The sequence below is a fragment of the Lynx rufus genome, unplaced genomic scaffold (genome assembly GCF_022079265.1).
Source record: "Lynx rufus isolate CCGP_SWC_20201006 ecotype Redwood Valley unplaced genomic scaffold, mLynRuf1.p SCAF_25, whole genome shotgun sequence".
NCBI classification, from domain to species: Eukaryota; Metazoa; Chordata; class Mammalia; order Carnivora; family Felidae; genus Lynx; species Lynx rufus.
In genome coordinates, this window is record NW_025814840.1 from 12,751,689 (window position 1) to 12,775,071 (window position 23,383).

Sequence of the window (23,383 nt, forward strand, 5' to 3'; positions counted from 1 at the left end):
ATGCCTACCTTACGGGAGAGTTTTAGAGAAGAATCGAAGAGCCAACATTTAAATATCAGGCATCCGTTAGGTCCTTCAGCAATGCTTGCATCCCTCTCCTTCTGTCTTTTTTTTAAGTTTATTGAGAGAGAGAGAGAGAGAGAGAGAGAGAGCACGAGCAGGGTAGGGGCAGAGAGAGTGAGAGAGAGAATCCCAAGCAGGCTCCATGCGGTCAGCTCAGAGCCCGACGCGGAGCTCGATCCCAGGAACAGTGAGATCATGACCTCAGTCGGATGCTTAACCAACTGAGCCACCCAGGCGCCCCACCCCCATCCCTCCCCTACTAACATTGGTACACCTAAAATATTTACATATCATGAGCACACGCAGAAGCTTTGAAAGGAGAAAAAGCAGGACGCAGATTCTGGGGTGAGGGTGTGTTAAAGCACATGGAAGGTGGGAGTGTTGTTACCCACCGCAGCCTAGGTCCCAGGACATCCCCCGTGCTCGCTGGCATTGCTGTGCCTCTGGCCTTGCAGCTCAGCAGAGCGGGACCCTCTGAGGCGCTGGACTGGACTCTCTCTCTCTTTGATGAACCTCTCTCTGCACGCTGACTTTATCAAGGCTCCAGGACGGTCTACCCTCATCTGAAAGTCCTGTCCATCCTCCAGAGCAAGGGTTGGCAACCTTCTTCTTACAGAGCCACATAAGAAATATTTTCTGCCTTGTAGACCATATGATCTACATCACAGCTATTAGATTCTGCCATTATAGTTCTAAAGCACCAGGGACTGTACCTAAACGAATGGACATCTTCCAGTAAAAGTTTATTTGGGAAAACTGAAATTTCAATTTCATTTCATTTCCACCAGTCACGAAATGGTTTTCTTCTCTTGGTTTTTTCTCAACTATTTGTAAATATGCAGACCATTCTTAGTTCACAGACCGCACAAAAACAGGCACGGGGCTGAACTTGACAAGAGGGCCCTAGTTTGCCAATCTCTGCGAACCCCTTTTCTGGTTTAGAGTATTTCCTTTGGATAATGTCTAGTCACCGTTATTTATTTTTTTCTTCTAATGTAACACTAGCCTTATAGGCTTGCCACAATGTATGTGGGATATGTTCTGGGGTGGACGTGCCTTTTAAAAAAATTTTTTTATTTACTTATTTGAGACAGAAAGATAGAGCTTGAGTGGAGGAGGGGCAGAGAGAGAGGGAGAGAGAATCCCAAGCAGGCCCTGAGCCATCAGCACAGAGCCCCAGTTCAGGGCTTGAACTCACAAACCATGAGATCATGACCTGAGCAGAAGCCAAGAGTTGGATGCTTAACTGACTGGGCCACCCAGGCGCCCCTTGAGTGGACGTGCTTTTGAGTATAACATTTGGGTATCTATCAACTATGGTATGGGGCTCCTATGAAAATGGACTTGGGAAGCCTCGAGCTTTTTATTCTCCATTTCCATTTCTGAATCAGTGCCTGGTAGGCACCCATTAATTAATTGTTTTATTGTGATAAAATACATGAAAGATAAAAACTACCATTGCAACCATCGTAAAGTACGCACCTCGGTGGCATGACGGATGTTCGCGGTGTCGGGCGATCACCACTCTCCCCAGTCCCCAAGCTTTCTCTTCACGCCACTGTTAATTCATTCTTCCACCCTCTGAACGTTACCTGTGTCGGATGCAAGCTTGGAGACGTCAGGGCCCATCTTGCAAGCAACAGCCTGCACTTCAGAAACATGGGAACAGCCCTGCCTTTGTTGAGTTCAGAGTCAGAGAGGGAAATTAAAACAGCCAGTCTGATTTTCAGGAAAAAACCAGCAGTTGCGTTTAATGGATCTTAATATTTTGTCTTGCTTTCTCTCTTATTCTATTTTCATTTTAGACATGCAGTGATACCAACCATGATTTTGTAGGTGTTGGTTTTCGAGGCTTCTCCAAAACATGAGTTATTTTCTCCTAAAATGGCGAGAACTTCAGTCTCTCTTTCTTGCTGAAGGGCTGGTACCCCTAGACGATTCTCCAAAAAATGAGTTATTTTCTCCTAAAATGGCCAGAACTTCAGTCTCTCTTTCTTGCTGAAGGGTTGGTACCCCTAGACAATTCTCCAAAAAATGAGTTATTTTCTCCTAAAATGGCCAGAACTTCAGTCTCTCTTTCTTGCTAAAGAGTTGGTACCCCTAGACGACACAAGGACCAAACCCAATGATGGCCGGTTGACATGAAGTAAAATAAATGGGCATACGGTTTCCTCATACTTCTTCAGGATGTATCTTTGACATGTTGTTAAAGTAAAATGGTAAACGGCCTGAGATACTACTGGCTCTATATCTGTGTGAGGCCTTGGTGTGGCTATATGTCAGGCAACCCTCTATTTAACACAAGGAAAGACCTACAAGTGTCTTTCACGCTCTTGAGCTATTTGTCTCAATATCTGGTTCCTCTGAATCAGGCATCATCAGCCTCATGCAGAAAGTAGACAGAGAACAAGCCGGGAAGGGGCAGAGACAGAAGGAGACACAGAATCCGAAGCAGGCTCCAGGCGCTGAGCTGTCAGCACAGACCCAGATGCAAGGCTCGAACTTGCTGACTGTGAGATCATAGCTGAGCCGAAGTCAGATGCTTAACCCACAGAGCCACCCAGACGCCCGTCCCTGTTTCTTTGCATGAGGGAGAAATATGCTTTATGAACCTTGTGACTTGGCAAATATGAAGGGGGAGGCAGGGGAGGGAAAGGGAGGTTGAGGTCCGTACAGACGTGATTTAAGTCCCGCATCATAAGCAGACATGGAGGAAACCAGTTTTCCCCATACAAGGTGATAGTTTTCTCCAAACTGAGTTGATAGCCTCTCTAATACATTATTTTCTCCCCAAATAAATATTGACTGACTAAAGTTGCCTTCATAGACACCATAATTCTTGTTAGTTTTGTGGATACAATGTACCTAAATATGTTTACACATATGCATATATATTTATATATACACACATATACATATATTGCATATACACATATACCTACACACATGCACACACACATATACATATATGCACATGCATTCATACACCTTTTCATACATACATACATTCATACATACATGCACATATGCATTCAACATTTATATCATCTTTTTTCCCCCCTCCGGAAGGAGAAGGGACAACAAATTGCTTAGGTTATTTGAGTTCAGTGGAAGAATGTGTTTTCCCCGTGACCTGTTCTCAGGCAGGAGTTGTTACAACATCAGAGTGTGAATCCAATTACCGAGTTGCCACTCTTGTGCTCACCTGTCAGCGTTGCTGCACGTGACAGAAAGGAAATAGACCCTTCGGAATAGTCAGGGGCCCATGATCTCTGGCACCAAGAGTATGTTGGAAACGTGACAAAAGTAATGAATGTGGTGAGCAGCACCCTGCCCGCTCGGGGCTATTTGCACAATTGCTACTGTACTTGTGTGTCTGTCTGAATTATAGCAGAATGGAAACCCGTGGGACCGGCTGCAGAATTTGACATGGGGGAAGGCCCTGTAATTGGATCGTTGGACGTGAGCCTTGAGGGTCCTTGGCTTTGTCTTTTAGGCTGACTTATCTGGACCATGCTACACCATCTCCAAAATCCCAAGGTGCTTTTAGCCAATAAAACGAAAGACTCCGCATCAGACTGGCTTTAGCGGGCATCCTCTGAGCTGTTTTTCCCCCAATGCGGGCATCACCACTGAGGCCTCCAGCAGCTTCTGCTCTAACTCAGCACAGGAACTGCACTCAGAAGAATCTGTGCTGAGTTGAATGCTCTGGTGTTGCTGTCTTACAATCCTCAATTTTTGAGCAAGGAGCCCCTGAATTTTCATTTTTGCCCTGGGCCTGACAAAGTATGTGTCTGGTTGTGCCAGCACACGTGAGCTCCCTGAACCCACGACCCACAACAGCGCGTTTGCCTGGGTGTTCGGCAATTATCTAGAACCTTCTCCCTGGCAGCCCGTGACAGTCCCTTGGAGAGTGTGTTTTCCCACGCACTCCGTGGCAGCACCTCAGGCCACTGAATCAGAGGCTCTGGGAGAGGCAACCTGGAATCTGTAGATTTCAACAACTCACCGGACTGAACCAAGTTTGGAAACCGCTACCTAAAGGCAAGCCACCCTTTCCCACATATAAACCGTATAAATGGACCATAAATGGGCGTCTGGTCCATTACCACGCTCTGGGGTTGGTAGGTTTACTATTTATTATCCCCATTTTACAGGAGTAACTAAGGACCTGGGAGACTATGTGACTTGTCCAAGAGCTAGAATGGGGCTTGGACTCAGTGTATTTGCCTTTTGGGGCTTCTCTTTCCGCTGTCCATGGTACTGTTCATGTGTGTATTAGTGTGTGTGTGTGTGTGTGTGTGTGTGTGTGTGTGTGTGTGTGTGTGCATACGCACAGGTGTGCGTATCTGTGTGTGTCTTGAGATCTATGCTTGCTGTACTGTGTTTAGACCATGACCTTGGAACCAACTTGAGCACACAGGCCACGTCCAGGCGCCACCCGCTTGAAACCGCCTCTAACCATTCCCAGCCACTCCCTACGCTGTGCTCTCATGATCTTTGCGTAGAGCTGTGTGGAACAGTCAGGTGCTCATCTGCTCACATCTTTCCCCCATTACACTCTGGGCTCTTTGAAGTGGTCGCAGTGCAGTGACGGGTACACTTTAATTAGGTGTGGACAGGCCCAGGTTTGCCTCTCAGTTTGGCCAGTGTAGGGCTGCCGTGCAAAGTCCCACACTGTGTGGCTTTAAACCACAGAAATGTACTGTGTCACAGCTCTGAGGCTCCGAAGTCTGAAATCGATTGTTGGCAGGGTGGTCCCTTAGGAGGGCTGGCGGGAGAGAGTCTGTTCTATGTCTCTCCCGTAGCTTCTTGCTGTTTGCCAGCCGTCTTTGGCAATCCTTGGCTTGTAGAAGCATCTTCCCAGTTTCTGCCTCCATCTTTGCATGGTGGTCTTCCCGTATTTATGTCTGGATCCCAATTTCTCTTTTTTATAAGGACCACCAGTCATGTTAGATTAGGACCCACCCTAATGATTTCATTTCAACTCGACTGCTTGTGGAAAAAGCCTGTCTCCAAATAAGGTCACACTGTGTGGTACTGGGGGGTTAGGACACCATTATAATCTTTTGAGGGGGACACAGTTCAACCCATAACAGCCAGTGAGGGACTAGATTCATGACTTTGAGCAAGTATCTGAGACTCACAGAATCTCAGTTTCTTTATCTGTGAAATCAGGATTTTAAAAATATCTACTAAAGAGGCTTTAAAATATTTTTTGATGTTTTATTTATTTTTGAGATACAGACTGAGTGCAAGTTGGAGAGGGGCAGAGAGAGAGGGAGGCTCCAGGCTCCGAGTTGTCAGCACAGAGCCCAATGTGGGGCTTGAACTCATTAGCTGTGAGATCATGACCTGAACCGAAGTTGGGTGCTTACCCGACGGAGCCACCCAGGCACCCCTACGGGCTTTTTTTTTTCCTTAATTTTCATCAGATTAGACACCACACTTAATTTTTTTTTTCTTTTGGGGCACCTGGGTGGCTCCGTCGGGTAAGCGTCCAACTTTGGCTCAGATCATGATCTCACGGTTTGCGACTTCGATTACCGCGTCGGGCTCTGTGCTGACAGCTCAGAGCCTGGAGCCTGCTTCGGATTCTGTATCTTCCTCTCTCTCTGCCCCTCCCTCACTTTCACTCTGTCCCTCTCTCAAAAAATAAACAAGAAAAGAAATCTTTAAAGAAAATATTTTTTCTTTTCTATTTATCTGTTTAGTATTTATTTATTTTTAATTTTTTTTTCAATGTTTTTATTTATTTTTGGGACAGAGAGAGACAGAGCATGAATGGGGGAGGGGCAGAGAGAGAGGGAGACACAGAATCGGAAACAGGCTCCAGGCTCTGAGCCATCAGCCCAGAGCCCGACGCGGGGCTCGGACTCACGGGCCACGAGATCGTGACCTGGCTGAAGTCGGACGCTTAACCGACTGCGCCACCCAGGCGCCCCATTTATTTTTGAGAGAGACAACGTGCACATGGGGGAGGGGCAGAAGTAGTCTCCAGGTTCTGAGCTGTCAGCACAGAGCCCAACACGGGGCTTGAAGTCGTGAACTGTAAGATCATGACCTGAGCCAAAGTCAGACACTTGACCAACTGAGCCACCCAGGCACCCTCTTTTTTTTTCCTTTTTAAAAGCGAGGTGCAGAACAGTGAGGTTAGTTGCTATAATCTGGCTTAAAGGAGATGGGCAACTCGCCATCCATTCTGCGCGTGCGTGTGCGTGCACGCAGGTGTGCGTCCCATAGGCTGGGACTATCTAAATCATGGGACCATCAGAACCTAAGGCAGACTAACAGAAACCACATAGCATGCAAACATGATGACTTCACATTTTCACTCCAATGCAAGGGGATATCAGCAATGAAATCAAGAACTAGGCAACTTTGCTGCTGCTAAATCAGCTTTATCATTTTCTTCACAATGAGTGGCATCTTCCCCAAGTTTCCTGATCAGACCCACTAAAAGCACAGCCTCTGTCCCCCGATAGTCGGGTCTGGTTGGCCTGGCCAGGGGATCTGCATTTTACCAGCTCCCCAGGTGAGCCTTATAGGACGAGCCTGGGAACACAGACGTAGCGGGACCCGATTTCTCGCCTCGGCTTCCCCGAACCGGAGTGACCTTCGTTTCTTCAACTTTGACCTCGTGCCTGACTTGGGGTTGAGATCACAAAGTCCTTTCCAGCTCTAAAATGCCACCCCTTTTCGTGCTGCTCCAGGCTTGTCCACATCGCAGCGTGCTCCTTGAGTTGCACCTGACCTCTTTCCTCTTCCACGCGTCTTCCCACCAGCTGGGGAGGCACACGGTCCATGCTCAGTGGGGGGCTGGCCAAGCTGACCTGCTGATGGACCCATTCGAATGGGGGCAAAGAGCAGCTGACCGTGGTGGGGGGTGGGGGGTGCACAGGAGCAGAACAACTTTAGTAGAGCCTCTTCCCCTGAAGCGGCGGACAGACCAGCTTCTTCCGCCTTTGCGGGCAGCTTGTGGACCAGCTGGGTGTGTTTGTTTTAGGCTCACCTTTTACCAGAGCTGCTTTGTGAATCATTGTTAGGAAACGCACTTGGTTCTGGAGAGGCCCTTGGCAGCCGCCGTGCTTTAGGATGAGCAGATTGTTTTGCTGGTTTGGTTTTGTTTCGCTGGATAAGAGGGCGAGGGACCCTCCGACTGTACTGGTGGCCGTGCCCAATGATGCAGCAGCTTTGGGAAACAGTTTTGCAATCGATTAAAATGCTAAACACAGAGTTACCATATGGCCCTAGAGCAATGCGAGCGTACATCTACCCAGAAACGTGTGCATGAATGTTTGTAGCCGCATTAATCATAGTAGCCAAAAGGTGGAAATGACCCAAATGCCCATCAACGGATGACTGCCTGAGTTCTGCTACACCCACAAAGTGGAATACTCTTTGGTCATAAAGAATGAAGTACTGGGGCTGTCTGGATGGCTCAGTGGGCTAAGCGTCCGACTCTTGATTTCAGCTCAGTTCACGACCTCACGGTTGTGGGATCAAGCCCCGCGTCGGGCTCCACACTGAGCACGGAGCCTGTTTGAGATTCTCTCTCTCCCTCTGTCTCTGCCCCTCCCCCCGCAAAATAAATAAATATTTTTTAAAAAGAATGAAGTACTGTTATTTGCTACAACTTGGATGATCTTCAAAAGCATAACATGAAGTGACAGATACGAGACACAAGAAGTTACATATTGCACGTTTCCGTTTATATGAAATGTCCAGAGGAGGCACATCCCTAGAGACAGAAAGCAGATGAGTGGCTCCTGCCATGCCTGGACAGGGAGGGGAAGCCACAGAGGCCACTTCATGCCTTCAGGGATGTTCTGGGGTGATGAAAAAGTTTTGAAACTAGACGGAGGTGATGGTTGCACAACACTGTGATGCACGAAATGCCACTGAGTCATATGCTTTAAAAACGGTTCATTGTTTGTTCTATAAATTTCACATCAATAAAAATAGAGCAAAGAGTAGGGGAGGGTGCGGTGAAGGGCAGGAAGGAAGAATGGGACAGAACGCGAGGGAAGCAGTATTATTACGCCCCAAGTGCATTTTCTTCGTTTTAAGGATAATGTAACCATTGTGTCACTAAAATAGAACAGAGCATTCCACTGAGTGCCTCTGAGCCGTGGAAGCTCCAGCCCTTCCTTTCAGCGGGAGAAATCTTTGATACCGGAAGTCACAAGATGCGCTGGCCAACATCAAGTCTGCGGGTTGACTGGCTGAGGCCCCTCTGGCTTTCCTCGCACTCAATACCTCCAGCTCCGAGGACTCGGCTCTGAGACAGGCACACAAGGTTCTCCCAGCCCTGGGAGCTGATTGAGCACCTCGGAACTCGGGGGGTATGGGGTCTCAGGGGGAGAGCGAGCCCTTCTGGGCTACAGGATCACCAAGCGCCCGTGTAGGGACCCCCTTTTTGTCAGCTCTTGGCTGCATAAGTCCTATGTGTCCTAGTGCTCAGCAAGGTAAGGACTCAGATTAAACACCACCACCAAAAGCCTGGGGGGCGGATTCGAGCTGAACGACGGAGAAGACGTGCTGGTTGGCCAGTCCAGAGAGAGCACGTGGGAGAGCTTCCGGACAGTCCTTCACCGCTGGCTTTGCCACTCTTCTGTCCCGGTCCCTTCCAGACAGGTCTGGATGAAGGTCACGGGCAGGCCTGACCAGTTCAGGATGCAGACAGAGTTCTGCAGAATTCACTCACCAGTCAGGCCCACGCGGGCTGTCTGAATGGTGGATCTTGGCTGCTTACCCGGACTCGCTCCTCCAGGACCACTCTGCTAAGGGTTTGGTGTCTACCGACAGGCTTCACCGCCACCGCCAACATCACCCTAAACCGGGTCTCTGATTAAATCTCTGTCCCGTCATGCGCGCTCAGCACTAACTATGAACATTTCTGGATTCAGGGTCTAGATTGACAGTCACTGCAGAATCTTCAACTGAGAAGCTATTTGAAAAGAGGCAGGTGTAACCCCTAAACACAGGTCTTGCCACAGTCAGAGGGAGGGGCTTGGGGCACGTGCCCAGCTGCTCCCGTGTGCATGTTTTTCCCCAGAGCTGAGCGGTTGGCTGCCCCCAGTATACCGGGACCCTGCGATCTCCAGAACAGCCGGGCAGCCCCTTCTAGCAGTTCAAGAAGTGCTTTGGGGTTCAAGGTCAACACTCCATAGATGACCTTCTTTAGTTTACAGCTACCTGGTGGATCCCTGCTGGAACCCCCTCATCAAAGGGAGAGAAGGGGGTGGTCCTTGAAGGAAGGAGTCTATCAAGCCCTCTTTAGAAGTCCTCACTGCACTGAGTCTGTTCTGATGCAAAACTCACCGTTCCCTTAGATTCCTGTTATGGTTGCTATTTTCTCCTTATTTGAGTATTTTGACACATGACTTCGTTGTTCTCCAGCCTAAGACTTTCAGTAACGCGCACGGTTTTTTAATCAAATAATTACAACTAAATGACAAATTTTAATTTCCATTAAAAATTTAGATTTCATTTAAAGTTCACTGAAAACCTAATTATATTTGCTTTAAAAAAAAAGATGCAGCATAGCTGTGAGACTGGAGGCCTGAAAGGCCCCATCCCTCCCTCCCACATCACCTCACCCTTCCCCAGCCCCACAAATGGAATCCTGCCTGAATACCATCCTCCTACCCCAAAGGCAGAAATCTGTGCCCGATCTTGTCTCCGGGGCTGGAGCGCACAGATCACATCACAGATCACATGGGGTGGCCACTCATGCTTCTTAATCAGAGCATCAGATGATTTAGTTGATGTAGCTGTGCTTTTGTTTTTATAAAGCTTCTCTCTGGCGAGGCGATCTCTGAGCTTATGGGCCTTTCCTTGGCTCCACTTCAATAGCCCGATTAACTTCCTGTGCTGAGGGCCCTTGAGCCAAGACCTCTTCTCATGTGAGTCACCGTCAGAGCCTGAACCTACTTCAGAGCGTAGGTTCAGGCAGGAGGGCCGATCCACAGGTGGCTTGGGTGCTGTGAAAAAAGAGCCCTGGAATGGGAGACTGAAGTCTGGCTTGAATTCTGGCTTTGCCCCTTAGTAGCTGTGTGACTTTGTACAAGTTAGTTAACGTCTCTGGGCTTCCATTCCTGCATCCGTCCAAGAGGGCTTACAAACAGGAAGCGAAGAGAGAAAGGAGGTCAGGTCAGGCTGGGACTTTCTTGTTGGGGATCTTGACTGCCCTCTGTCCTCCCAGAGCCTCAGGGGTGAGCTCTGGTGAAGGGGGGAGACTCAGCCTGTCTCTGGGAGCTCCTGCAGAAATTAGGAGAGCAAATGTATGTACTGTGCCTGGCACGTGAAGAAATGTTTTCATTGACTATAAAACAAAGATAAAATATACCAACTGTATCTACCTGCACAGACTTCTGAAAGGATCCAATTAACAATATATGTGAAAATACACCGTAGACTCTAAAGCCCGGTAGGACCATCATCATCATGATTAGAATCTGTTTTCTCTCAGACCTTTCAAACCTTCAAAAAGTTGAAACAAAGCATTACAACAAACATCTGGCCATCCTTTCCCCGGACTCACCAATTATTAACACTTGCTCACTCTCTGTATCTCTATCTGCTTGCCCTCTGTCTATTTATGGTCTGTGATTTGTCAAGCCATTTGAAAGTAAGTTACAGACATCAGACCTTACACCCACGCAATTTAGCATATACCTCCTAAGCATGACACTATTCTCCTACACAACTGAGTGTAGTTATTACTCAAGGACTTTAATGTATATATACTAATATTAAAAATACACAGTCTATACCACATGAAGTCTATAAATTGCCCCGGTTAACCCCACAATCTCCCTTAGAGCGATTTTTGTTGTTGTTCCAAAACAGGTTCCCACATTTCATCTGGTTATTACATCTCTTTAAAATCCTCTGTAATCTAGAACTGAGCCATCCAATATGGAAGCCCCTGGCCACGTGGCTATTGAGTGCTTGACATGTGGCTTGAAATGTACATTGTACTGAAAACTCAACACACACACAAACTAACGCAAGCTATCTCACTGGTAATCCCGTATACTGATTGCATATTGAAGTGTTAATACATTGAATATATTGGACTAAAAATATAAAATTAAAATTGTTTGTTGAACTTATTAATTAATAATTACCATTTTAAATGACTAAGATTAATTTTACCTGTTTCTTTTATTTTTAATGTGGCAATGTAAATTTTTTAAATTGCATATATGGCTCTCGTATTTCTACTGGACGGTGGTGTTCCAGAATATTCTTTCCCGCCTTATTTTTTTCTTTTGTGACAGAGTTTTTTCAGAATCAAAGCCCATTGTCTTGTAGAATGGCCTATAATCTGAACTTGCGTAGATTGACTAGATTCTGGTTAAATCTTTCTGACAAGAATATGACCTAAGTGGGGTCGGTACTTTACAGCGCATCACATCGTGGGGTCCGTTTGTCTCTGTTGGGATTACAAAGTCTCATCACTTGGTTAAGTAGCATCTGCCAGATCTCTTCAATATAGTGGTGACTTCCCCCGTTGTAATCAATAAATAACCTCAAGGGAGAACCTTGGAGACCAAGTGACATCCTCCTCCTACAACCTTTTACCCAGAGGTTTTAGCATCTAGTGATGATCTTTGACTCTATCAATTATGCATCAGTGGTTGCGAAAAACACACACATCTTAACTTTTCATTGAAACTCAATGGCTTGACTAATTTCCTGTTCATGTCTTTTATGCTGAGACAGGATGTGAACAATTCACTGCTTTCTAAATCCCATCATGTTGCCGATTGCATAGTGTTTTGTTGCATAGACTCTGGAATACAACATAGTTTATATATAATCTTTCTTGATGATTATTTAGGTCGTTTCTTTCTTTTTTACTCTTAAAAATATTGATTGCATGAACATCCTTTTACCCTGCCCATACAGCCATTTCCTTCTTTGAGATATATTCCTAGAAGTGATATTACTGAGTATGTTTAGTTGGATTTTGACACATATAGTCAGATTGCCCTCCAGAAGTATTGCACACTTTTAAAAGTTCACACTTTTAGTGAGTCACCCAGGAGCTTTCAGCTGTGAAGGAATAATAATCCCAACACAGATTAGCTTAAATAATAAAGATATTTCTTTTTCTCACATAAACCAGTACTCCAGATGAAAAGTATAATACCATTTTTACTCGATTTCATGTTTTGGAAGGACACGGGCTATGACTGGCCAAACAAAGTTCATGTTATAGTGTGAAAGCAGTGGCTTTACATACTCAGATTCCATTCTAGAGCTGGAGACGGGTGGCTACCTGAACACCTCTGACTCCTGCTTGGAAAGGAAGAATGGATACCCAACACTTTGTCTACACGGGGTAGCCGAGCACACTTTTCCCCAAGCCCTCCTCACCTTGGACATCGTTCAGCCTCCCAGTCTTTGCCAATCTAATAAGTGAATAAACTGTCTCTCTTTCTAAAATTTCATCCATACAACAGTGATATTTCATGGGCAAGTAATATTTTATAGTGCAAGCTCTTGTCAGAAATTTGCTGGGTTCACTCTGGAACCATCACTTATCTGCTGTGCAACACTGAGCAAGTTACTTAACCTCTCTGTTGAGGGGCCTCTGGCTCCTCATATCTAAAATGGGGATAATCATAGCTATAATATATAAAATCTCAGTGTTATACAAATAACAGGTAACACCAGTTATTATAGGATAATGGTGACATTGAAATTTCCAGTAACCCTAAAAAAAAAATACTTGGGGTTTGAGGGAGCCATTTCTTCAACCTTCCCCGTGGGAAGTAATCAAATCTAAGTCATCTCCACTCTGTGACTCATAACCTTTCCAAGGGCTGTTGCATTATGCTACTGTCGCTTCTGTAATGACTAAGCCATCAAGATAGATTTTTTTTCCTAATGACATATACAGCATAGGGCCAGATTCTGTTAAGGCAGCCTTTGAGTCTGGACCTGGAGGGGTGATTGTATCTCTGTCTTTCAAAATTGGGCTAAAGGGGGTGGTATCTATTTACATAATGGGGCCTGGGTTCCCTTCTTTGGGGACGCCTGACCCCTCCCGCTCGTTCCCAACTCTTGCCAAATGAAGCTGCTTTGGGTTCATTGTGGAGAGCTCACCATAGCCTCGTTTCCCTGAGAAGGGGGGTGTCAGGCCGGGCCGGGCCTACAGGCCTCCTCAATGTCCCCCTCTAGGCATTATGCCTCTGTCTCGGGGTTAGCCACAGAGGCCAGGCAGAGCTAAATTAAGGCAGTCACCCAGAAAAAAAAAAAAAGAAGGATCCACCATTCTGTCCACCGTGCTTTCATTTTCAAGCAGGTCCTTTCTGACCCTGACAGCCCATGATTATGACCCTAATAAACATTTATTTAGACAACAGCACATAAATCAGTTGATGACTACTTTTGTTACTTATGAACCGCAAGGGTCAGAGGTAAAGAACCGAGTCCAATGAAACGTCTTGAAATTGAAATCATTGCTGAAACAGAACCACTGAAATTAATCTGAAATTCTTTGAGTTCTAATTATTGATGTACGGAGCCTCTTCCCAACTAAACTCCTGGCTCTTTTCTCAGCTTCTGAGAATAAAGAAAATCTGATGAGACGCTTCCCTGATCAGAAGCTCCCCTTCACCGCCAGGATAAACTCCAACCCTTTTATGATGGTGAAGACAGTTCTTCCTAGTCCACCCCCTGCTTACCCCTTATCTCTCAACACCCCTTACCTCTGCCCCCAGCGAAGCCTCAGCCCTACAGCAGCAGGGTCTGTCTGTGTCTCGGTGGGCCCAGGGGATCCCCTCACGGTGAAACACCCCCTCCCCACCCTGCCCCTTTACCCTCACCTGGCTGACTGAGTCTTCATGCTTCTGTCTCAACTAAGATGTCATTTCCTCCTAAGACGGTTCCCCCACCCCGCCAACCCCCACACGCACGGGTGACATCCTTCTGTGTTCCCACCAAAGAGCTCAGTGGGGTTCACACTGTGTTCCAATGGCCATCGACTTACCCGTCTGTCTCTCTGATCTTAAATCCTTGAGAGCAAAGACTGTATTACTTACGTTCACCACATCCCCAACACCCAGCCATAGGATCTGGCACTTTAGAAAATGCTTGATAAATTGTGATTGAATGTTATTCATGCCCGTGTGACTTTTGGTATTTTTTGCTATTTAGCACGGAGTTACCCATTCTCTTTATATACTCTCTGCTGCTTACTGAGAACAAGCAGGTGACTCACATTTTCTCCCACCCTGAGCTGACGCGTTATCATGCCATCCGGAGGGCCGCCCTCTCCCCACCCCCTCACACCGTCTGAGCCAAGCCTCAACCCTACCGTGTAGGAACCTGAATGTTACTTTGAGGAATTGCCTTGTGTTGAGCAAGAAGCGTGAGTCAGTGGAAGTTTGTTTGGGGCCAGTGAAGTGTGTAATTACAGCTAGGTGCCAAGATGAACATTTCCACAGGTCTGGGATGGGTTGGCAGTAAGAAAAACACGAGAGCGAGAAAGATTGGTTAGGGAACCAGACAATAATCAATGCAAATCAGGCTATTAGGGCTAGATATGGAGAGGAAGGGCCAGATTTGAACTGAGGGGTGGGGCTTGGTGGTTCATTAGATATAGGGGCAAAAGAGAAAAGAGGCTCAAAGTTGACTTCAGGGTCTGGAGTCTAGAACATGGGAAGGCAGGTGATACCACTAAGAGAAATAGGAATCATTAGAGGGGCTGTGCTGTTGTTGCAAAAACAGGAGAAGTGTGCTCATAGAGTATGCAAGTTAAAACGCTCGATCGTTCGAATAAAAGTTACAAAGAACACAGATCAAGTGATCACCATGTGCCAATCACTTTGCAAAACTAACTTCTTTAATGCTTTTTACGACACCATGAGGTGCATTCAATTCTCCCCATTGTATAGATAAGGAAGCTGAAGCTCAAGTCACTAGTCCACATTCACACAGCTGTTCTGCGTGGCAGGGGTGGGATTCATCCTGGTGTGAATCCAGTACGTGGCAACTGAGGTCTGAGAGAGGGCTGTGACCTCTCTGAGACCTCAGGGCGCTACACGTCAGGATGCTGATCATACACTGGGACGGGATGAGGTTATCCAGGGAGATGACCTTCAGAGGGAAGGGTTGAGAACCGAGAATGGAAATGGGAGACTGAGAGAGCACAGGCAGAAGGAAGAAGAGGGGCCAGAGGTAGAGACTAAGCAGGAGCCACCGAGGAGAGGACTGGATAGAAGAAAGCACCACAGAATCAGGTGGAAACATGTTCTAGAAGAGAATGACGATGGTGCCAAGTGCTGGATAGGGAGGTCAAGAAAGGAAAGTACTTTAAGGCCACGAGATGGTTTATTAATTGTCGGTTGGTCGGGTTAATAATCGGTATGTTTTCCTGAGTGTTTCAGGGCATCCACAGTGCAGAAAGCAGAGAAATGTCAAGGAACAGCATGCACAGAATTGTATGTAGGACCAGCCCCGGAAGGTAGAGGGAAATTTGTGCAGTGGCTTCCATGCTTTGAAGATGCAAAGCTGTGGCATGGCAAGTATTATCATTAGGTTGTTTGAAACCCACAGGGTATCTCTCCAGCATAGATAAAGCCTCAGGATCACTCTGTGTCAGCAAATTGGTGTTTAGGTTGAACACATAATCTGAGACGGCCTTGACTGACTCCAGTGTTCCTGGGGCCTCTAAGATCATTTGCCAAAGATCCAGATCTTATTTCAAGCTCTTCTTTCAGGCTCCGTCACTGGATGGCATGGAATACGGCCATTTCCAGAATTAGCTACAACTATTGTTCATCTGGAACTATTCAAGTAATACTTTATACACGTTGACAGAACTTACACACTAAGATCATTCCCTTCAACTTTGCTAGCTGCTAAGTAATCTTTCAGCTTGCTCTGCAGAGTTTTGAAACTCAGGGAATTTAAGACGATCTCTGCTAACACTGGCCCCTTTGGAAGAGGAGAAGTTTCTTTCCTTTTCCTTGGTTAAATAATAAATGAACTGACATCCAAGTTACTATGACTGAACTCCCATTAGGGGCTTAATGGCTTCAGGGCGTGTGTGCAGGAGACGATGGATAGGGCATATCGGTGGTCTTGAGGCATTGTAGCATGTTAAGACTAAAGGAACATCAAAAACCATTCTGCTCAAGCCCTTGTTTTGCATATGTGGCCCGGAAATGTGAAAGGTTTGTTCAAGCCTTGGAGCTAGTGATTAAGGGTACCAAGACTGGAGATTTAGTCTCTTAGCTTTAAATCCAGCTCTCTTTCCACCACGCTCCTCAAGAAACAACTCATTGACCCATGGATGATCTAGCATTCTAGCATGCTAGCATCTGATAACTTTTGCTGTCTCTAGAAGTGTACGTTGTACCTTAGGCAAGAGAGCGGGGAAGGAGCCTGGTAGACTAGCTCCTCAAAACATGTTGAGCAAATAGCCAAGGAATTTCTTAAAAGGTGACATAAGCTTTCTGGAAGGACTGCCCATGCTTTGGAGTATTCACTCTTGGGTTTTGGGGGGTTCCTACCCCCTCCCCAGTTTTACTGAGATATAATGGATACCACTCTCGGTTTTAAAAATGGCTTCATCCTATCTAGTTTGTGACATTGGGCAAATTTCCTATTGCTGCTGTAATAAATTGCCACAAACCTAGCAGCTTAAAATAACACAGATTTATTCTATTACGGTTTTAGAAAAGTCCATTTCTTTTTTTCCTTCCTTCCTTCCTTCCTTCCTTCCTTCCTTCCTTCCTTCCTTCCTTCCTTCCTTCCTTCCTTCCTTCCTTCCTTTTGGAAGAGACAGTACAAGTAGCGGGGAGGGGCAGAAGGGGAGGGAGAAAGAGAATCGTAAGCAAGCTCCATGCCCAGCTTGGAGGCCAACGTGGGACTCCATCTCACAACTGTGAGATCATGAGCTGAGCAGGAATCAAGAATCAGAAGCTCAACTCACAAGTCACCCAGGAGCCCCAAGAACAAGTCCAAAACGAGTCTTGCAGATTAAAAACAAGTGTTGGCAGGTGGGTTCCTTCAGGCGACTATGGAGGGGAACCCATTTTCTTGTTTGTTTGGTTTTTTTCCAGCTTCTAGAAGCTGCCCACATTCCATGGCCCCTTCCTGCCACCGCTCCAACCTCCGGCTTCTACATCTCCCACTATTGGCTTTGCCCTTCTTGCTTCCTCTCAGAGGGGATTACATGTGATTTCATTGGGCCCACCCAGATAGCTCAAGATAATCTCCCCATCTCAAGATTTTTTGCTTAATCACATCAGCAAAGGCTCTTCTGCAATATAAGGTAACATATTCACAGGTTCTGGGGATTAGGATGTGGGCATCTTTGGGGGCCAGTATTCTGTCTTCCCTAAACTCTATTAGGCTGAAAGATAATTCTGGAAATAATAATTTTTCTTTTTTTATATATAATTTTTTGTTTTCTGTTTTTTTTTTTTCTTGAGAGTGAAAGAGAGAGAACAGAAGCCGGGGAGGGGCAGAGAGAGAGGGAGAAAGAATCCCAAGCAGCCCCATGTCATCAGCACAGAGCCCAACACTGGGCTCGGACCCATGAACATTGAGATCATGATTGAACCAAAACCAAGAATAGGACACTCCACGACTGACTCCAGGCATCCCTGGAGATAACAATTTCCATCAAATAGTGCTTAGAAATCACTTCCTCCAAGAAGACATCCAACACTGGTTTAGGGTCTCCTCCTATGTGTTCCCAGAGCAACCTAGTCTCACCACTTTGCTCTTATAATACTGTATTATAATATTGATCTTGATTATATCTTCCACCCTAGACTATACAATTCTGGAGAGCCGGGACTGGGCCCAATTTATTTTTTGTATCTTTTGTCTTCAACGCAGTGTCTGGCACATGGGAGTTGCTCAATAAATATTTGTTGTCATGAGGATTAAATGAGACCATACAAAAGACCCAGTGGTATCTGCTTCAAATTGATGTTCAGATTATGATGGATGCTTTTGTTAACACCCGTTATACCCAAGAAAGTGGGAGAATTTCTATGGCTGACAAGTAAAATGTCTCCATTCCTAGTAGGAAAATATAAGATTGCATACCTTGTAGCTTAGAGAAAAAGACCCTCGGGGGCAATTAGAGCCAATGTCATGGTTCGCCTTTTCTGTTTTTATTATAATTTTCTTTTGCCCAGAACCCACCACACATTTGCTGTAGAACGAGTGCTGGCTGACTTCCAGAGGCCAACTGGGACATGAGCAGGCAAAAAGGAAGAGCCCCATTAACTGTAGTTCTTCACCCCCAGTGGGGAGAACAGAAATGCAACCAGGGCCTATCTCTTCCCCCCCTCAATGGGCCACCGTTGTTTTCCTCTGCTAATGTTTGTGCCTGGTACAGTGTCGGGGCAAGAAGGCGGGCAGCGGGCCCAGTAGTTCTGGGCAGTCTCGTGGCACAGGATTCACTGTATTCTTGGAGTTGCTCCTCTGCCTTATGTAAGTCATTCCTCCGTCAATTTCTGTATCTGTAAAAACACATGACTCACCTCACAGAGGCCAAGAAACTCAAAGACTTTGTGTTCTTGTCATTAAAGGGGAAAAGTTAAATCAAAAAGACTGCCATAGACATACCTATCAGACCATTATTAGACCAAAGCTAAAGTCAAGACCAAAGCAAGCTTTGATTTCATTTCAAAGCACGGAGCGGGGGACCTAGTGCCAGAACTTTAAAGGTGCATGCTTCAAAGTGAGGCTGCCCACCTCTATGACTTGGATTCAGATTCAAACATGTCCTGCCATAGGGACCCTGACTCCCCTACAAGTACATACGATAGGACTTGAACCTGCAACCTTGCCTCTCAATCCCCACGATTGAGCCAAGCGGTAGCACATACTGATCGTGCTGACAGCCAGAGCGGGATTGGTACACCAACCATTTTGCTGACAAAATGGGGTCACGTGGTCTGGAGAAGAAACTTTTTGATGATTTGTGAATGTATTTCCATGAAAAGGATAACAAAGTATAACAAAACAAATATATATATTTTTTCAAGTTTATTTACTTATTTTGAGAGAGAGAGAGAGGGAGAGAAAGCGGGGGAGGGGCAGAGAGAGAGAGAGAGAGAGAGAGGGAGAGAGAGAATCCCAAGCAGGCTCAACGCTGTCAGTGAAGAGTCCCACGTGGGGCTGGAACTCATGAACCGTGACATCATGACCTAAGCTGAAATCAAGAGTTGGATGCTTAACCAACTGAGCCACCCAAAACAAATATTAAACAGAACAAACATTAAACCAAACTTAATTTTGCATTCAACAAGACTCTCTTTAAGAACAAATAATCAGGCTGCCATGAGCTTCTTGAAGACTGCTGTGTTTCATTTATTTTTAAATCTCTGTCTTTAAAGTATCCTTAAAATAGTTTGGGCTTGAATACATGTTGACTGATTAATTAAGTATTCAAAATTGAGTATTCAATCAAACACTAGTTCTATTGTCTTTGCAGGGATGAAAGGGGACTAGAAGACATAGTCTTTGCCATCCGTGGAGGCAAGAGAGCAAACAAGTTAAAAAAGCAAAGGGGCATTGTACGAGTGAAAACAAATTTGCATCCACATAAAACTTATGCACTCTGGTAACATGAATCATTCATTTACTCTCTCATTTTTATCTCCCGACAAACATTTTGTAAGTACCTTCCTTCTATGAGACAACAAGGGAGCAGGCCATGTTAGCCTGAATTATGTTCAGAGTTCTTGAGTCTTCTCGGGCTTATGAAGCAATAAATGGACAATGACGTGGACATTGGGTATGGCAAGTGTTGCTTTAGGGAAGCAAAGGAGACCACAGAGACCGAGGAGGACACTCACCCAGCCTGGGGGTGACAAAGGGTCAATTTCAACCACCAAAGAACACCTGCGTTTAGTCACAATATTTTCAAATATGAAGAGCAGAGGAGGGGGGTGGGGCAGCACAGTATTCTGGAAAAGGAACTTGCCCGAGGCCTCAAGGACCTCGATAGTCACCAGGCAGGAAGTTTGATGGAAGGTTCAGATTCAGAGATTTAGGACAAAATTAATAATCATAACAAAGGCATTTTGTTACTCTGGAGAAAGGCAGTCTTGCTGTCATCAGTATCACCATAGCCTCTGCGCAGAGGAATAGAATTCTTCTTCAGTGCCTCCTTTACTTTTGTGGATTCCTGAAACCATAGCCAACCAGCTCCCTCCCAATTGCCCAAGCGCTCCCGTGTCGCCCCTTCTATCACAGGTAGGGTTCCCAAGAAGCAGGGGGCTTCTTGGGCAAGTGATTCATCGTGGAAGTATTCTTAGGAGAAGGGCAGTGGGGGGAGACAGATAGGACAAGCGGAAACCCAACCAGGGATGGGTCTTGACTGGAGGCTAGCTTCAAGCTCACCCCTCCAGGCAGCTCTGGAAACTGGAACTGCACCATAGAGTGAGTCCCCCTTGGTGCGATGGGGCTGAGCCTTTGCATCTCAGGCCAGACAGCATGGTGAGGGTGACAGAGCCCTGGGGAAGCCTGGGCAAGCCATGGCTAGCATCTACTATGGGGGACACTACTAACCACTGAGTTGAATCTTCAACAGGAGTATGTGATTCTGGAGTCGTGATTCTGGAGTCGTGGTTCTGGAAACCAGCCTGCACCAGACGTTTCTGGAAAGCTTGTTAAAAACAGATTGCTGTGCCCCACCTCCCAGAATTTCTAATTCAACCGGTAAGGTGTGAGGCCTGAAAATATGCATTTTTAACATGTTCCCAGATGATGTTGGTGCCCCTGGTTGGGGCCTACACTATGAGAAGAACGGGTTTGGAGTCAGAGGAGTGGGTTGGGGCAGATGTAGAATTGGGGGCATTCTTTGGGTATGTCCTACAACATTTTTAAGAGGGATTTTTGCTATTTTAGTTTACTACTAATGGGTGAAATGTTTTTTCTCTCTCTGTCTTTTTTTTTTTTTGCCTTATTGTGAGACTTATTTGGAAAGAGTATCTAAGTTTCCATAGCTCTCCATTACTGTCAAAAGAGAGTAAGAAATTTTGTGTTTATTTTTCTTGAGAATATATACTTGACATGTAATATTATATTAGTTTCAGGTGTATAACACAATGGTGCAATATTTGAATATATTACAAAATGATCACCACAATAGGTGTAGTCAGCATCTATTCTCACACAGTTACAAATTCTGTTTTCTTGTGATGAGAACTCCTCAGATCTGTTCTCTTAGCAACTTTCAAATGTACAATATGGTCTTATTAACTATAGCTACCATGCTATACATTATATCCCCATGACTTATTTATTTCATAACTGGACATTTGTACCTTTTTTTTTTAATGTTTTTAATTTTGAGAGAGAGAGAGAGCATGCATGGGAGGGTGCGAGCAGAGGAGGGGCAGAGAGAAGGGGGACAGAGGATCCCAAGCAGGCTCCGTGCTGACAGCACAGAGGTGGGTGTGGGGCTCAAACTCATGAACTGTGAGATCATGACCTGAGCCAAAGTCCCTCACTTAACCAACTGAGCCACCCAGGTGCCCCTGGGAATTTGTACCTTTAGACCACCTTCACCCACTTTATCTGTTCACCACCCCTGGCCTTTGGCAACCACCGATCTGTCTCTATATCAAAGAATTTGCTTTTGTCTTGTCAGGTTTTTTATTTTTCAGATTCTACATGTAAGTAAGATCGTATTGAATTTGCCTTTCTCCATCTGACTTGTTTCAGTTAGCATGATGCCCTCAAGGATCATATATGCAGGAGATAGCAGGATTTCCTTCTTTTTAACGGCTGAATAATACTTCATTGTGTGTAATATATGTAACAATATATATTCCATTATGATATATATGATATATGATATGATAGATAGGCATGTAGGTTGTTTACATGTCTTAGTTATTGTAAATAATGCTGCAGTAAACATAAGGGTGCAAATGTTGTTTTTGAGCTGGTGGTTTCATTTTATTGAGATACGTATCCAGAAGTGGGATTGCTGGATCATATGGTAATTCTATTTTTAATTTTTGGAGGAGCCTCCATATTGTTTGCCATAGTGGCTGCACCAATTTATCTCCCACCAACAGGGCACAGGGATTTGCTTTCTCCACATCCTTGCCAACCCTTGTGATTTCTCGTCTTCTTGATAACAGACATTCTAACAGGTGTGAGGTGATGTCTCGTTGTGGTTTTGACTTGCATTTCCCTGAAAATTAAACCTATTGGCCATCTGTATGTCTTCTTTGAGAAACTGTCTACTCAGTTCTTCTGCCCATTTTTCATCAGATTTTTTAAATTGAATTGTATGAGTTCTTTATATATTTGAGATATTTAACCCCTTATCAGATATACGATTTGCAGATATCTTCTCCCATTCTGTAGGTTATGTCTTCATTTTGTTGACGGTCCCTTTGCTGTGTGGTTAGTTTGATGTGGTCCCCCTTGTTTACGTTTGGTTTTTTTGCCTTTGCTTTCAAAGTCATATCCAAAAACTCATCTCCAAACTGATGTCACAGAACTTACTGCCTATGTTTTTTTTCTACAAGTGTTATGGTTTCCGATCTTACAGTTAAGTCTTTACTCCATTTTAAGTTAATTTTGTGTGTGGGAGTAAGACAGTGGTTCAGTTTCATTCTTTTGCATGTGGCTGTCCAGTTTTCCCAGCACAATGTATTGAAGAGACCGTCCTTTCCACAGTGTATAATCTTGCCTCCTGTGTCATAAATTAATTGATCATATATGTGTGGGTTTATGTGTTGGGTCTATTCCATTCCATTGATCTATGTGTCTGTATGCTAATATTACACTGTTTGGATTACTGTAGCTTTGTAATATAGTTTGAACTCATGACTGTGATGGCTCCAGCTTGGTTCTTCTTTCTCAAGATTGCTTTGACTGTGGGGTCTTTTGTGGTTTTATGGAAGTTTTTTTGTTCTATTTCTATGAAAAAAATGCTATTGGAATTGTGATAGGGCTTGCTTTGGATAGTATGGACATTTTAACGATATAAATTCTTCCAATCCTTGAGCATGAAACACCTTTTCATTTATTTGCATCTTCGTCAATTTCTTTTGTCAGTGACTTAGTTTTCAGGGTACAGGTCTTTTGCCTCCTTGGTTAAATTTATTCCTAGGTGTTTTATTCTTTTTGGTGCAATTGTAAACGGGATTGTTTTCTTAATTCCTCTTTCTGATGCTTCATTATTAGTGTAAGAAACACAACTTATTTTGGTATATTGATTTTGTATCCTGCAACTTTACTGAATTTGTTTTTAGTTCTAACAGGTGTTGGGGTGTTTTTTTTTTGGTGGCATTTTTAGCGTTTTTTAAAA

General features: G+C 45.1%; 1 long non-coding RNA gene across 1 annotated transcript in view; it reads left to right on the forward strand.

Annotated features, from left to right (window-relative positions):
* The window catches only part of LOC124518658 (uncharacterized), a 38,995-nt gene extending 18,023 nt beyond the window's left edge, over positions 1 to 20,972 (forward strand). The window contains exons 4-7 of the long non-coding RNA XR_006963716.1: positions 17,151 to 17,362; positions 18,240 to 18,537; positions 19,544 to 20,307; positions 20,645 to 20,972. This is a non-coding gene — a long non-coding RNA (uncharacterized LOC124518658). The remainder of the gene's footprint in view (positions 1 to 17,150; positions 17,363 to 18,239; positions 18,538 to 19,543; positions 20,308 to 20,644) is intronic.
* The last annotated feature ends 2,411 nt before the right edge of the window (positions 20,973 to 23,383 follow it).